Here is a 17,300-nt window from a genome sequence, read left to right on the forward strand (position 1 = left end):
CACCCCCTTCGGCTATCCAGGCCCTGCAGGCGTGGCAAGAATGAGTCTCTCCATGCTATTACTTGGGAGCTGGGTGGTGGGCCCCCCAATGAGTACAGAGTAAAAAAAGCCAACTATACAACTGTTTTGTCAAAAGCACAAATACTGGGGAGGCTTTTTTTATTTTTATTTCTTGTTAGTGTCTCTTTCTCCTTCTCCCTTCTGGTGGTGACAAATTTGAAGCTTAGGTGGTGACTCTGGAACCACCAGACCAAAACTGGATATGGACAGTCGTGCGAAGTTGGTATCAGTGAAAGAGAATGTGTAACTGTGTCAAGCCACAGACTTAAGGGGTATCTGTTACTGTGGCATTTCACAGCCTAGACTGAGTAAGAACAGAGAGTCTACTTGCCTTCTGTAAAATGTGGAGCGGTTTAGAAATCTCTGGTGTTTTTTATTGTTTTGTTTGTTTGTTTTTTCGAGACAGGGTTTCTCTGTGTAGCCTTGGGTGTCCTGGAACTTACTCTGTACACCAGGCTGGCCTCAAACTCAGAGATCTGCCTGCCTCTGCCTCCCAAATGCTGGGATTAAAGGCATGCGCCACCGCTGCAAACTCCCTGTTTGTTTTCTGTCTATAAACTGTATGTGTGCCTGTGTTTGAGACATGGTGTCTCAATTACTTTCTCTGTTTCTGTTATAAAATATATCCTACCAAAAGCAACTGAAAGCTCAGAGTTCAAGAGCACAGTCCGTCACGACAGAAGTCACGGCAGCAGGAGCAGGCAGCGGCTCACACCTGGTCACATTGCACACAGTCAGGAAGCACAGAGCCATGCATGCTGGTGCCCAGATCACTTTCTCCTTTTTATACAGTCCAGGACCCAGAAAATGTTGCCACCCACATTCTGGATACAACGAACACAATCTAGATAATCCTTTCCACACGTTTGTCTCCAAGATGATCCTTCCAGTCAAGCCGATAATATTAACCGTTGCCCAGGGTCTTGCTGTATAGTCCAGGCTTACCTCACGGTAACAGGTATCACCACCACACCTACTTCTGTTGGTGTTCTTTGCTAATTCCATGTTAAGTCTATTTTCCTCAGTGGTCACTGGGAAAAGGTGGCCTCTTTGAAGGAGCCAATGCCTGACTAGGTGAGGCTTGCCATACCCAAACTGACAGGGCAGGGAGGTCCACCAGCAGCCATAGAGAGGAGGCAGTACAGCTGGGCTCTTGGTGGGAAACAGGTCTCAGGGGCAACAGTACCTTTGTGGACTCAGGGTCTAGTCCTTGGATTACTGAGTTGGAAACTCCATCGAGACAACAGCCTGGAAAAGAGCAAAGAGGGAAGACATGAACCGAGGCTCATTTTATAAGGGAAAGGTACTGGCTAATATTTACTGGGCATTGGTCAGTCAGCAAGTGCTACTCGAGTGCCCATGAGATAGGGTCTCATGCAGCACTAGCCTTGTATTCCTGTTGTCATTTCCCGAGGGCTGGGGTCTCACATGCGCATCATGGCCAGCCCAACCCGGTTCTGACTTACAAAGTAAACATCAAGAAAATGGACTGGGTTCCTAGCTTCAGAGCAGAATGTTCCTGGAGGGTCCCATGTGGAAGGTGATGCTGGCACGAAACTGAGCCAGGAAACACCAGGCTTGTAACCACTGGCCTCTAGCTCTCCCACACTGTCACCAGCCTAGGCTGTCACCCCCTCTCACTACAGGTAACATCAGGTTCCATATCTTGTTACTGTGATTTACAATCAAAACAGGGGCCATGGGGATCCACTGAAGTCAGTTTTGAGGATAGGCTTGATGTCTTAATAATTCGGAATTCATACTATTCTTCTATAGGACCCGAATCTAGTCTCTGTAGCTGGAATTTTCTTTGGGCTGCAAACCGGCTCCCAAATAAAGACACGAGACTTATTAATTACGAATGCTCTGCCTTATCTTAGGCTTGTCCCACTAATTCTTTTAATTTAATGTTTCTATTCATTTGCCTCCAGGCTTTTTACCTTTCTTTCATTGTGTATGTCCTATTTTCCTGCTTCCTCTGTCTGTCTGTCTGGCTCCTGGCATTTTCCTGGTGTCTCTTTCTTTCTTCCCTCTGACCTAAATTCCTCCTCGTACTTACTCTCCCTGACCAGAAGTCCTGCCTATACCTCCTCCCTTGCTATTGGCTGTTGAGTTTTTTATTAGACTAATCAGGTGCCTTAGGCAGACAAGATAAAACAACAACACATCTTTACATAGTTAAACAAATATTCTGCAACAAGTCTCTATCACCCAAGTTTGACAGATGGCTCACAATCACCTTTAACTTCAGCTCCAGTTCCAGGGGAACTGACACCCTCTGCTGGCCTCCCCAGGAACTGCAAATCCATGCCATATACAGGCAGAGAATCTGGAACTAGCACAGCACTATCTCTGCTGATCACCACAGCAGAACCAGGCAGGCCACCACGGGCACCATGTGGACTGCAGGCAGAGAAAGCCTTCTGTTTTCCAGACTCTGCACAGACGTGCAGGTAAGGCTCTATGGAGGCACATTACACAACCGACTACATTTTCTGTTTGGCAACCAACCAATGTTAGAATGTAAACTAGTTGTGCAGGGCTTAGAAATATTTATCCTTTAAAAAGTAACTTATTTTGATTTCATGTGCACTAGTGTCTTCCCTGCATGTATGTTTGTGTGAGGGTGACAGATCTTGGAGTTATGGACAGTTGTTAGCTGCCACGAGGCTGCTGGGAGTTAAACCCACATCCTCTGCAAGAGCAGCTCTTAACGGTTGAGCCATCTCTCCAGCCCCAGGAATATTTATCTTTATGATTTCAATTTATGTATGTGTATGTCTGCACATGGGGATGTGGATGTAAGTGCCCATTAAGGTCACATGCACTGATCCCCTGGAACTGGGAAGAAACTTGGGTCTTCTGGAAGAGCAGTAAGCACTCAAAAATTGAGCCAACTCTCCAACCCTTAGGCAAGGTTTAAAACACACACACACATTATTGTAGATAGGGCCTTAAGTAGCCCAGGCTGACTTTGAACTTTTGAGCCTTCTGTCTTCACCTCCCAAGTGCTAAATTTACCAGCACATACCACCACACCCAGCTTTATTACCAGGACAGGGTGTCACTCTGTAATCCATGCAGAGCTGTCCTGGAACTCACTAGTCTCCAAAATCATCGCGACATGGCCTCCCAAATGCTAGGACTCTAGCTATTAGATACGTTTAGCCATCACTACCATTGGAGTATAGAGCTACAGACTTATGTGGCGCAGATCCTTACATACAGTAGTGCTAAATCAGTGCGGCCGGAAGGAAAGAAGGGGACCCAAAGTGCTGAGGTCCCCTGTCGAAGGTTGCACAGCCAGTGATTTCGGCTATTATACTCAAGTTTGCCTTTATTCTGCATCTGTCCGCTTATTTAATTTATCTTACTTATTAACATCAGCTTGGCATCGTCGACTATGGTCCTGTCCCTAGAACGCAGCATACCGGGGGACCAAAGGCTAGACAGTCTTCCATAAGTGCTGGACTAACAGTTGCCTAGGTAACAAAAACTGCACTTGGGCCCCACAATCCAAAAGAAACCAGCAATGACAGGACCGCGGAGGCTCCACCCCTCGGGCAGCGCAGTATGAGTGGGGGTTCTCCCCCACCCCCCCCGAACCCCGCCACGGTCGACTTCCACAGCCCACAGGCGGTGACGTCACAGGCTCCCCGCCCGAGCGGCCTCTCACCACGGTACTTAGAAAGAGCCGTGGGCGCCGGGTTTCCCGGCCCGGATTCCCGGAGCGGGAACCTGCACTCACCTTTTCAGTTGCCCAGCGTAAACTTCCGGGAGAGGCGAAGGTGCTGCGCGCGCACCCTCCGCTGGGCCTGACGAGGGCGCGCAGGCGCTGCCAACTTCCTGTAACTCGGCCCCAAGCCCCGCTGGGGCTCCATTTCCCAGAAGCCTGAGCAGCACGGAACCGAAAGAGGAATTATTCCATTTCCTCATCGGCCACCCTTCTTCGGCCTTCTCTAGAGCGAAAGAGGAATTATTCCATTTCCTCATCGATCACCCTTCTTCGGCCTTCTCTAGAACTTTTTCCTCCTACTGCGCACTTGCTAATGGTAATGGGAAGCCAATGACGGAAGACGAGATACGAATAGCTACCAATCACTTCTATCCTCTTCCCTTTGCCCTTGTGGCAGCCTCGCCCCAAACTGTTTCTATGGCAACTCGCTGGCCTCTCTCCACGGACGTTTCAGGGAGGCCGTCAGTGAAAGGGCAGTGGACTGCCCAGCCCTGCCGTCCCTAGTCCCGATTCTCAGCCGGTGGAGTCCGGAAGGCGGAGAGGAGGAGTTTCTACCGGCACCGGAAGTTGCTCTGAGGGGGACTCGCGCTTGAGGAGTTGGGTTTTTGGGAGCCCAGAAAGCCTGTGTTCGCTCGGCCGCGGAGACCCTGGCGCTCGAGGACCGAGGGGAAACCTGAACCCGGTGTCCGAGTGTCTGTACCACCTGCGTGGGCATCAGAGAGCTCGTCGGATCCCCTGAAGCTGGGGGTACACGTAGGTGTGAGCCGCCATGTGGGTGCCGGGAGCCTGACCTCTGCCCTCCTCAAGATCAGCAATGGCTCCTAACCCGTGTCTAATTCCCAACACCAACGTGGTGGCTCACAGACGTCTGTATCTCCAGTTTTAGGGGATCAGATGCCCTCTGGTCACTGAAGGCCCCAGGTGTGCACACAGTACTTCTATGCAGGCGGAAACAAACATAAAAATAAAGAGTCCTTTGTATGTATTCTTTGAGTGTCTCAAACGTGTACACGGTGTATCTTGATCGTAGCCCCCTCTCACCTCCCAGTACAAAAGGAATGCCCTGGCTGGCCCCAGACTGGGTGTTCTGCCTCTCTCTTCTCATAGCCAGTATAGTATGTGTGTATGGAACCCATGCAGGTGTGCTTTAACTCAGCATCTAGTTTGTGATACCTACTACAGTGTAAATGCTGTGTGTGTGATTGTTATCCTATGCTGGAAAATAATGATCTGTACATCATGGGAACAGGTTGTGAAGCATGATGGGAACTTAGGAGTAGGGGGGTGGTTTCAGTAAATGCACTTATTGTGATCTCTGCAGCAGTCTCATTCGGGAACTTCTGCTAATAAAAATCTGGTGATATTTTGGTGACTTACCAGCATGAGCAGGAAATCAGCCATGGACGGACAGGAGACTTTCTCTCAGCTCTTCTGCGGCTCTGCTAGCTGGGAACATGAAGAGGAGGGCGGAGGAGCTTTAGAGGGTGCTGGAATCAGGCAGCTATGGCTGAGGTAAGCTGGAGTCCCTGTGAATGAACCGAATTACTCCCAAAGGAAAAGCAGCAGTCCTTGGTTCGGAGACTCCCAAGCAATCTTTTGAGGGGAGGGATGACTTAAGATAGGATCTCAGGATCGCACTGTGTAGCTCATGATGGCCTTCAATTCAGATTTTCTGCTTCAGACTCTTACTTTACAGGAAAGGCCTGGGACAGAGGAACGCCAGTAGACACCAAAAAGAAACAAGTGTCACATCCAGAATATAGAGCCTTTAGTCAGTGTAATAGTTTGAATGAGAACAGCCCCTGCAGACTCCTGTTTGAATACATGTTCTCAGGTTACTGGAACTATTTGAAAAGGATTAGGAGGTGTGGCCCTGTTGAAGAAGGTGTATCAGGGCAGGCTTTAAGATTTCAAAAACTTCCCACCATCCCTGTGTGCTCTCTGCCTCCTGCTTGAGGTTTGAGATGCGAGCTCTCAGCCGCTGCCACCCACAAACGTTCAATCCACCATCTGTACTCCAACCCTTTGGAACTGCAAACCCAATTAAAAGGTTTTTTTTGGTAAGTTATCTGGATAAAGATGTTTTCTCACAGCAATAGAAAAGTAACAGTATGGAAGAGTGGAGTACAGTCAGGTCAGATGCCTGTTTGGCCATATGTACCACATGCAGGGCATAGACTTCCTTAAATTTGAGCTATAAAGACCCCATCTAGCACCTCCATGTCAGTGGTTCTCAACCTTCCTAATGCTGCGAGCCTTCAGTACAGTTCATGTTGTGGTGATCCCCCAACCATAAAATTATTTTTGTTACTTTATAAGTGTAATTTTGATACTGTTATGAATCATAACGTAATATCTGTGTTTTCCAATGGTCTTAAGCAACCCGTGGAAGGATTGTTTGGAAGGGAGCTTCACCCCAGCCCCTGGCATCCATATATTCAAAGAGTCTGGAATGTTAGGGTGGAACCTCCATCCCAACTGCCCCCCTTGCCTCAGTCCAGAGTCAGCTCCTGAGAAAGCCCACCAGACAATGACTGCTCCCCATAGATGTTCAAGACCACTCCCATAGGGTATTTAAACTGTGACCAGAGAACAAACATGTGGGTTTCTAGTCTTCCTTTCCTGCCTCCTTTCTCTGGGGGTTGGAAAGCAATCCAGTATCCATTAAACCTGGGATTTTTTCTAATTCGGTCTAATTTGACCTGATTTGGATTATTGCATCGGCAGAGAGGTTTATTGGGGTACAGAAACTTTTTAAGGATTGTTGACTACAAATGAGGCCACAATGCACATGTTGAAAAAAAACACTGCTCTATGTAAATTTTAAAGATTTATTTTCATTTTCTCTGTATTTTGCCTGCATGTATGTCTGTGTACCACACGTGTGTCTGGTGCCTTCACAGATCAGAAGGGCTCTGTCCCTGACAGTTGTGAGCTACTATGTGGGTGCTGGAAACCAAGCATGGCTTCTCTGCAAGAGCACTAAATGTTCTCAGTCACTGAGCTATTCCTTCAGCTCCACATCTGTAGTTTTTATTTTTGGTTGTTGTATGAGACAGGGTCTCACTGTGTAGCCCTGATTAACTTGGAACTTACTATGTAGACCAGGCTGGCCTCGAGGTCAGACAGATATACTGCCTTAGCCTGAAGTGCTAGAATTAAATGTTGTGCTGGGTCTTGGGTTCATGAAGGTCTATAGAAGAATGGGGGCACTCTAGGATGCATTTCAGCCTTTGCAGCTGAAGGGGAATCAGCCTCTGGCAAACTGACTGCCTGTAGCTTAGCCAAGGCCTCTGTTATTGTTAAACACCTTTTAGCAAGTCAGTTTCCACATAGCAAAACCTCTTATCTGAAGCTCCCAAAGAGATTAACGCAAAGCAATTTGTAGGCACAGTCTCATTTTGCTGAGTCCTCCCTAACCAAATTTTGCATAGGCTTTAAACCTTTATAAAAACTCTCAGATAAGATTTACATACTTCTGCCCATCAAAATCCCAGCAAAATTTTTCTCATACCTCGAAAGAACAGTACTCAACTTCATATGGAAAACCAAAAACCCCAGATAGCCAAACCATCCTGTACAATAAAAGAACTTCTGAAGGCATCACAATACCTGACTTCAAACTCTAATACAGAGCTACAGTACTGAAGACATACTGGTATTGGCATAAAAATAGACAGGAGGACCAATGGAACCAAATAGAAGACCTGGATATTAATCCACACACCTACAAACACCTGATATTTGACAAAGAAGCAAAAAAAATATAAAATGGAAAAAAGAAAGCATATTTAACAAATGGTGCAGGCATAACTGGATATCAACATGTAGAAGAATGAAAATAGACCCAAATCTATCACCATGCACAAAGCTCAAGTCTAAATGGATCAAAGACCTTAACATAAAGCCAGTCACACTGAACCTCATAGATGAGAAAGTGGGAAGTACACTTGAATGCATTGACACAGGAAATCACTTCCTAAATATAACCCCAATAACACAGACACTGAGAGAAATAATAAATGGGACCTCCTGAAACTGAAAAGCTTCTGTAAAGCAAAGGACCACAGTCAACAAAGACAGAACAGTAGCCTACAGAATGGGAAAAGGTCTTTACTAACCCCACATCAGACAGAGGTCTGATCTCCAAAATATACAAAGAGCTCAAGAAATTTATCACCAAAAGAACAAATAATCCATTAAAAAAATGGAGTACAGACCCAAACAGAGAACTCTCAACGGAGGAATCTAAAATGGCTGAAAGACACTTAAGGAAATGCTCAGCATCCTTAGTCATCAGAGAAATGCAAATCAAAACAACTAAAATTCCATCTTACACCTGTAAGAATGGCCAAGATAAAAAACACTGATGACAACTTATGCTGGAATTGAACTCAAGATCTCTGGCAGAGCAGCTCTTAACCTCTGAGCCATCTCTCCAGCTTGAGATTCCCTGTCTTAAAGAAAGAAAACTTTAGCCGGGCGTTGGTGGCGCACGCCTTTAATCCTAGCACTCGGGAGGCAGAGGCAGGCGGATCTCTGTGAGTTCGAGACCAGCCTGGTCTACAGAGCTAGTTCCAGGGCAGAGAAACCCTGTCTCAAAAAACCAAAAAAAAAAAGAAAGAAAGAAAGAAAACTTTATCTTTTTACCTTTTTTTTTTTTGAGACAGGATCTCTCTACATAGCCTAGACTGTAGCATGAATAATAAGAACCCTGAGACAGATACTGGGATTCAAACTGAAGATCAGAAAAGCAAAACAGCCAGCTACTGCCTCTTACTTCTACCTCAGACCAAAAATGGGCAAGATCCTGTCTCCATGAATCCTGGAGATTCCACACCCCACACTCAACACTCTACTGAGTTCCTGTCTCTTCCCCTTTATATTCCTCTCTCTGCCCAGCCATATCGCTCCTGTCTCCACCTCCCTAGTGCTAGGATTAAAGGCATGTGAGCCCAACTGCTGGGGTTGCCTTTATGTGAGCTGTTTCTCTTTTAGACAGATTCAGTCTTGTGTAGCCCAGGGTGGTGTTGAACTAACAGATGCATCTGCCTCTATCATCTCCCAAGTGCTGGGATTAAAGGTGTGTGCCACCACTTCCTGGCTTGTATGGCTGACTAGTGTGGCTGCTTTGCACTGATCTTAGGCAAGCTTTATTTATTAAAACACAAGTAATATGCCACTGCATTTCCCCCTTTTTGTCTAAAAATAAAGGCTATAACTAATATAAGAAAACTATATACAATAAGTACAATGACTATACACAATATATACATCAACAATGTCTAGTCCATTTGCATTTCACAAATTCAGGAGAAAATACTCCATCTCTATCCTATATTGGTGAGTCCAAAATCTTGTACCTAATTTACTATCTATCATAACTTGCTTTCTGCATCTGGTAAACAAGGAAAACTACATAACTCTCTAGTCTTCAACTCCCTCAGAGACCCAAGAAGGAAATAGTATTAACTGAGTAAGCAGAGAGTGTGAGCAAGTGACTTCCAAAAAATGTGAGAAATGACAGAAGCAGCTGACTGCCTGGACAGTCACCCACAGTTCTTCTGCATCACTGGGGCATCCATCTTTGGCCTACAGGCCTAGTATATCCAATAGACTTTTCTGTGAAGCAGGGTATTATGAAGGACTGTCTCTCCTTGTCATGACAATGTTTGGCAGTCCTTTCTTTTGTGTCTTCATTGTACAATTAGGACAGCATAGTGTCAGTAGTCAAGGCATGGGCACTTTCTAGCCAGTGGCTTACTTTTGCCACAAAGAAAGTAAACTCCATGTGGAGTTTCTTTGATGCCCATCATCTTCTCTGAAGTAGATTGTTCCTGCCAGGAACAGATATATTTCACTGTCATAAAAAAGGAACCTATATTATTAAAACATCTTAAATGACATATTCAGTAGATCTCTGAGGTGGTGTTTGAAGATCACCTGTCTATCTAAAGTATATGTTTGACCTTGAAAACATACCTAATGTGACTACAAGTTTGATTGTGATGACTAACTACTAACTTTTATTTCTTTATATCCTAATTAGTTGATAATAATAACTTTCAAGGACTAGAAATTTGCATTACATTGTTAAATGAGGTTTTTAGGTACTGTATACGTCCTGAGATTGAAGGTATGTGCCACCACTCTCTGGCCTGTATAGCTGACTCGTACAGCTGCTTTGCCCTCTGCTCTCCAGGTAAGCTTTATTAAAACACAAATAAAATACCACTATATTGGAATTTGCTTTATAGGCCAGATGCCCTCAAGCTCAGAACTCTGCCTGTCTCTGCCTCCTGAGCACTGGGATTGAAGACGGTGCCATCATACCTGGCTCCTTACAATCTTAAATGAAGAAGTACATGAAGTTTAGGGTTGGCAGACCTGGGTTTCATTTTCCATGTGACTTGACATTCTGTCACTTGTCCAAGGAGCTATGTCTTTACCTACAGGGTGATTTCTGCCCTGGTCAGGCCTGCTCAGGGCTCATGGCAACCCCTGGATGACTGACAGTGTGCTTCATTTCGAAGTATGTGAGCCTCAAAGATGTAGCCATGGATTTCATTCTGGAAGACTGGGAAGAGCCAGAGCTAGAGCTGGGTCAGAGAGACCTGTTCTAGATCTGGCACTGAACAACCACCAGGATCTTTTCTTGCTCAGTAAGTGTCACTCTGATCCAGGGATCCTTGTTGTGCCTTGTTGCCCACAGGATGCTGGCGTCTAAAGCACAGTGCACAGGACAGCACTCTGAACGTTGACAGTGCTGAGCCTGTATAACCTGCTCTGGTCCCTTCCTGGCTTCTTGCATACCACCTCCCACCTTTCCTGCTTGTAGCTGTAGTCTTTTCTTGGGCAGGTGGTTCAGGACCCTGTGGTTGCTGTCCTCTTCACCCACACAGCTCAGTCCCATTAGAACACAACCTGCCAGGCAGTGGTGATGCACGCCTTTAATCCCAGCACTTGGGAAGTAGAGGCAGGTGGATCTCTCTGCGTTCAAGGCCAGCCTGGTCTATAGACCTAGTTCCAGTACAGCTAGGGCTACACAGAGAAATCCTGTATTGAAAAACCAAAAAGAAAGAAGGAAGGAAGGAGGAAGAAAGAAAAAAGTTGCACACTATCCCCACCAGGTCTGGATTCTCCTAAGCACTTGCTGTGTTGTCTGGAATAGACCTTTGGGAAGGGGACTGGTACTCTGCTCTTTTCACTGAGTGCTGCCTAGCGAGTGCCAGTAAGCTGTGGAGTCGGATTTTCTCGTCAGCAGCCAGCTGGCAAATAATGACATGGAGACTTGTTATTAATTATGAAAGCTTGGCCTTTAGCTTTGCCTTCTTCCCAACCAGCTCTTACTATTCATATTAACTTGTTTCTTTTAAACTACATTCTGCCACGCGGCTTTCTCCTCTCTCCCATTCTGTATATCCGACTTGTTCTCTGGTGTCTCTCTGCCTCTCTTCTTCCCAGAGTTCATTTTTTCTTCAGAGTTCCCATGTATTCTCTTCTGCCTAGCTATTGGCCATTAGCTCTTTATTAAAGCAGTCACAGTGACACAGCTTCACAGTGTAAACAAATGTCCCACGGCAGTCATAAGCCCCACCCTGTGCTTGGCTAGCCTGAAGGCTCTTCCTCCTAGTTCCATAGTCATCCCCCCCTTGCCGGGTACTCTGAAACAGAACGTTAGAAAGGAGAGCACTCTCAGCTGTACTCCCCAAGAGCACCCCAGCTGAGTGATTCCTAGGAGCACTCGGAGGTCTCAGCTGTGCTCAGACTCGACAGTAGGAACTCACTGTACTAGAAGAACACAGCGCAGGTTGCCAGAATGCAGGCTTGCACAGCTCTCAGTGAAGTCACATGGATGCTCTGATTCCAGCAATGTGAGGAGTGCTGGCTAGTTTCTTGTCAGCTTGACCCACGATGGAGTCTTTGGGAAGAGGGAACCTTAGTTGAGAAAATGGTCCTACCAGGTTGCCCTCCAGGCAAAACGATGGTGCATTTTCTTAATTAATTATTGGTGGTGTCACTCCTGGGCTGGCAGTCCTGGGTACTATAAAAAAGCAGGGTGAGGCCGGGCGATGGTGGCGCACGCCTTTAATCCCAGCACTCGGGAGGCAGAGGCAGGCGGATCTCTGTGAGTTCGAGACCAGCCTGGTCTACAGAGCGAGTTCCAGGTCAGGCTCCAAAGCTACAGAGAAACCCTGTCTCGAAAAAAAAAAAAAAAGCAGGGTGAGGCCATGAGAGTAACCCTGTAAAGAGCATTTCTCCATGAGAGTAAACCTGTAAAGAGCATTTCTCCATGAGAGTAAACCTGTAGAGCATTTCTCCATGGCTTCTGCATCAGCACCTGCCTTGAGTTCCTGTCCTGACTTTTCTCGGTGATGGAGTGTGATCTGAGATTTACGATGAAATAAACCCTTTTTTCCCAAGTTACTTTGGTCCTAGTGTTTGGTCTCAGCAGTAAAAACCCTACTAAATCAAGAAGTGAGAAGGCACTTGCTCATGGAACCTTCCTCCTGAGTCTCAGAAGGAAAGCAGGACTCCAGTGTAAACACAGGAGCATTCCCAATTCAGCAGGGCCAGCACGACCCTCACAGAGCAGCCAGGACCGCCAAATCCACTTTTTGTGTTGCAGCCTCATGGTAAGAGGGCAGACAGTGTCTACCCCAGTGGACATGTGCACGGCTTCCCATCCAGCAGCTGGCTCCCTATGGATCTCCTCTAATCAGTCCATTCTGTATTTTCCAAGAAACACCAGAGAACTTTATCCCTAAAGAAAAGACAAAAAAAGTAAAATATATCATGTGGTGGGCCTCTTCTTCCTTAGGATTTTATTATGCCAGGGCAGCTGTGTGTCCCTGTCCGTCCTGGCAGCCGCCCCCTAGCCCCCGACCCCAGCTACAGAAACACCTCAGGAGGTTTCCGTCAGTGTCTATCAGTTCTTACGCTGTGTCTCACAGTAACAAGTGCATTGGCCTTTGCTCCTACACAGATCTGCACGACGTCCAGGCCAGAAAGCTCCTGCTGCGCATCTGGGTGCCCTCCGTATCAGCATTGTTCTTTCTCAGCAGACCCCAAACCCAGCCTGATTTACCAACCAGACATCAGGGAAGAGCTTGACGCTGTGGTCAAAGGATGCCTGAAAGAAAGCTACCAGTACTGGCGAGTGAGAGGAGTGCTCTCTCCATGTCTGACTCGGCCTGAGACCCCGCCCAGCCCCAGCAAGTCTGTTTTCTTCACATTTTTGATGCCCAGACTCAAGAATTTACCTATTAGCTGGGCAGTGGTGGTGCACGCCTTTAATCCCAGCACTTGGGAGGCAGAGGCAGGCGGATCTCTGTGAGTTCGAGACCAGCTTGGTCTACAGAGCTAGTTCCAGGACAGGCTCCAAAGCCACAGAGAAATCCTGTCTCGAAAAACCAAAAAAAAAAAAAAAAAAAAAAAAAAAAAAAAAAAAAAAAAGATGTAAAAAAGAATTTACCTGTTCCATGGGGACCTCACTCTGTAATGCCATGTCTCTGCCTTCAGAACAAGCATCCTGGTTCATCTCCAGGGCCTTTTTACTTCAAAGTCTCCACAAGGGATGCTTTCTACTCAAAATTTGCACAACCCCATGACGTGTGGCCTCTGGCTTCTGCCTTCTTCGTGGCTCGGCATAGCCACATTTGGGAGTCAGTCAAGCCCGTGGCCTAACGCTGTCGGGCACGGCTGCTCTTTCATCTCCAGTGCAGATGGTGCACACGCTGTGTGACAGCCTGACAGAGCCATTTGCAGCGAGAGAAAGGGACGGTACCAGGGCAGGGCAGGCTTCAGACAGTATTTTCTGTCACCGTAAGGAAGACCATAAAGACCGCAGGTTTAGCTCCACCCATCTGGATAATCCACAGTTCCTTGCTTACTGCCACCTGGGTATTGAGGTTTATTGGGGCGCCAGTCCCCAAACCTCTCGGGATCCAGAAGGAGAATGAATCATGTCTTCTCATCCTGTCCCCTCGATTCTTCCAGTGTTCTCCCCAGCGCTCTGTGTTCTCTCTCCTCCCGGAAGGGCTCCAGTTCATATACCCACACAGACACAGTTAACAATTCTTTGGCAATAACAAGCATGCCAGACGTGCATTTCACAGGGCTAAGAAATCAGATAAGGCTGACAGAACGGGTGCTTGTTAGTTTACTGGTCTCAGAGGGGGTGTGGCTGTGAAGCCTGCGTGTATCTGAAGCGGGTAGATAGAGGAAGGGCTAATGGTTTCCTAAGAGGGAGAGGGAGTTTGTGTGTTCACTACATCTGTGTGGTTAGTTAAGCGAGAAGTTTGTAATAGATGTAGAAAGAGGAAGGAAAACAGCCTTGCTGTGCACTCTGAGCTTGTCTTCAGCAGTGGCTGGGAACAAGGCCCTGTGCTTACCATGGCAACCAGCATAAACCGCGGGAAGAAAGCGGATGGTGCCTGATCCACATTTAGCATTTTTGACAAATGCTAGCTGATTAAAGAGTTTCTCTTAGCACTAGATCAAGGCGAAACACTGTGGCTATGTAAAATCCAGATTGCCTCTTCCAGCCCTGCGCTAAGCTGCGGGGTGCTCATGCTCACTGATGCCCACGAGAGAAGGAATTCCTCTCTCTGGGGCTGGTTTTAAGTAGATTTAACTGTGAGAACACAGGTTTGACTGAGTGAATACTTTCACACCAGGGCCCCACAGTTGGAAAAAGGTCATCCAGTTACCAGTACAGAAGGGAGTTATGCCCAATAGTTGATTAATACACTGTTGAGGTATTTTTTGGGATGAATCCCACTGAAGGATGCTTAAAAGAAATCCCACACTAGCTCAGAACTGAGAATAATAGAAGGTTACTTATTTAGGGACAATTCTCTGCTTGGGACAGGGAACAGCAACTGAATCCCGCAGCTGGAAAATAGGCTGGACGCATGCTTTACATTGGCATAAATAGTACAAGAGGCCACGCCCCAGTGGGCGGGTAACTTAAAGGCTACTGACTGTAGGATTTCCCCCTTTTGTTTAAATAAGAGAATTTGAAGCCTAATACAAAATTATATACAATAAGAACAAATATATCAAGCAAGAAATGTAATAAATGTTTCAATAATTATCCTATCCTAATGACTTTAAGTCTTGTATAATAAATAACTTGGCCAAGTCATGAGAGGAAAGTAACTACAACTATCTAGTCTTCAGCCCCATCAAAGATCTGAGAAGGGAAATAATATTACTTGAGTAAGCAGGAAGTGCAATCAAGCAACTTCCAAAATGTCCAACAAATGACAGAGACAACTGGCTATCTGGGCAATCACCCAAAGTTTCATTTGCAATGTTGAAGCAACCAACTTTGGCTAAGGCCTAGATTAACTGACAGACTATTTTCAGAGGCAATTTTTTTTTCAAAACCATCTTACCCTGTCTTGGCAAGATTTGACAGTCTTTTTCCTTGTGTCCTGCTTAACCATGTATCTTGTCAGTGGATGAGGCATGGGCAGTTCCTTGCCCAAAGGCCAATTTTGCCAAGAAGAAAACAAGCTCCAAGTGGAGTCTTTTTGATGCTCAACATTCTCTCAGGAATAGATCAGTGCTGCCAGGAGCAATCATGTCTCATGTCAACAGAACCCTAAGTTATTTAAATGCCATATTCTACAGCTCTTTGAAGTGTTGAGATTACCTATCTATGCAGAATATAATCTCTATGTATCTAAAGAACCTGATTAATCTAACTATAAGTATGACATACATGGATGACCTATAATTCTCAATACCTATATAATTCAAAGACTAAGACTTCATATTATAATATTATACAATAAACAACTGTGCAACAAATGAGGACAATGACCTCAAAATGTAAACAATGTATAAGTATCTTGATCAGAGGTAGAAATGTCCTAAAATTGTATCAATATACAAAAATGTTTTAAGCAAAGGTAGAAGCATGCATGCATACAACATGACAAAATAAATTTTTCTAGGTATACAAATATTGTGGACAAAAATAGGAACATTCAATATAGTTAAGTTTGTATCAATATACAAGAATCTATACTAATGAAAATTGCCTATAAATAATAACAAGTATTCGCTCTATTACTCACTTTTATTATTAGTGTGAGTAAGCTCACACTAATCTATTATCCCATCCAATTTTCCTTTTTTTTCAAAGAGAACTCTGAGCCTACAAAATTTCACTCCTACCCCCAACCCTATACCAATCCCTAAATGATGTCCCTAACCTTGAGGACAAACTTTGTTGGGAGAGAGGACATGGTCTTCTAGAATTACTTCCAGCTGTCATGGGGACAATTTTCTTTCTATGGGATCCTGTGAAAGTAAAATGTTTTTAAGTTCCAAGATTACTGTCTGGTATAATTGCAAATAGTTTCTGAGTTTTCTGTAGGATTTTTCTGAGCTTCCTATTTGGAGTTCTGGCAAGAACCTTGTAAAAAAGTGCACCATTTCAGCTAACCAAGTTGGAACCATCTTGAGCAGCTGGTACCCAAAGCAGGTCTTATAGTAGTGCTATCAGCATTGTGATGTCATATCAACCAGGAGGGGTTGTTGTTGTGGGGCCCCATCTTCTTCCTGGAAACTTCAAAGGTTATTGCAGGAAAGTTCATTGTTCACTGTGGAAAACTTACACATTATTTATATAGACATATACAGACATATATATTCAATCAAAGGTGCAATAGAGACAAAAATAGGTATGAAAAAATTAATTTTTTCTAAATTCTTTTTTCTGACATGAGACAGAAACTTTGACTATTTAACAACTTGCTTGGATGTAGAGAAAAGAAGAGTGCTATGGTTTCACAAGGGTTCTACAGAAATGACAGCGACCATTCAAAAGGCAAATATTCCCCAAGCTTTGCAAATGTGTGCTTCCCATGGTCAGCCTAGAGATGGTCAGCTGTGCTCTCTCTGTATAATGTTGTGTACTACAGTACCTGGGAGGTCATTAATGTGAGCTCTCTGAAGCCTCCTGCTTGTGCTAGTGTTCCTTGATGGTGAACAACTTGGGTACGTGCACCCCAGCTCTGAGTTCCGTTTTTGCCACTTCGTCATATACGTTTTTCCAAGCATAGACAGCGAATATGCACATGCACACATGTGCACAAATGTATGTGCAGGGAAAGGCTCTGTCAGGATATCCACACTGAAAGAAACCTGTGTAAAACTCACAGTGCTAACCTCAAAAAGCCATCCAGGAGTCAAAGTGGCGGAGCCACAAAAGCTGCTACAGAGCAGAGATGCTGACTGGGCAAAACTGTAAGCTTCAAGGTTGGGACCAAGAAAAACTACCTGCTAGTAATAGTGACCCCCAAACACTGCGTAAGGGCCATGTGGTGACTGTTGAAATAAGAGCAGCGGGGCTGCGTCCTCGGCATCCGGCCGCCCGCACGGCTAGCTTTATACCCAAAATAATTACACGGAAACTGTATTCTTTTAATCACTGCCTGACCCATTAGTTCCAGCCTCTTATTGGCTAGCTCTTACATATTGATCTAAC

The 17,300-nt window shown here is 45.4% G+C and overlaps 1 protein-coding gene and 1 pseudogene across 4 annotated transcripts in view; one reads left to right on the forward strand and one right to left on the reverse strand.

Annotated features, from left to right (window-relative positions):
- The window catches only part of Vrk3 (VRK serine/threonine kinase 3), a 29,405-nt gene extending 24,213 nt beyond the window's left edge, over positions 1-5,192 (reverse strand). The window contains exons 1-2 of one of the 4 annotated variants that reach the window (XM_026789115.1): positions 5,174-5,192; positions 1,247-1,308 (exon numbers count right to left, since the gene is read on the reverse strand). The gene's annotated coding sequence lies outside the window, so the exon portion shown is untranslated. The other 3 variants (XM_005366855.3, XM_005366854.3, XM_013353684.2) reach the window with 3 other exon arrangements.
- LOC113458283 overlaps positions 5,178-17,300 on the forward strand; it is a 14,056-nt pseudogene continuing 1,933 nt past the window's right edge.

Source organism: Microtus ochrogaster, unplaced genomic scaffold (genome assembly GCF_000317375.1).
Source record: "Microtus ochrogaster isolate Prairie Vole_2 unplaced genomic scaffold, MicOch1.0 UNK14, whole genome shotgun sequence".
Lineage (NCBI taxonomy): Eukaryota > Metazoa > Chordata > Mammalia > Rodentia > Cricetidae > Microtus > Microtus ochrogaster.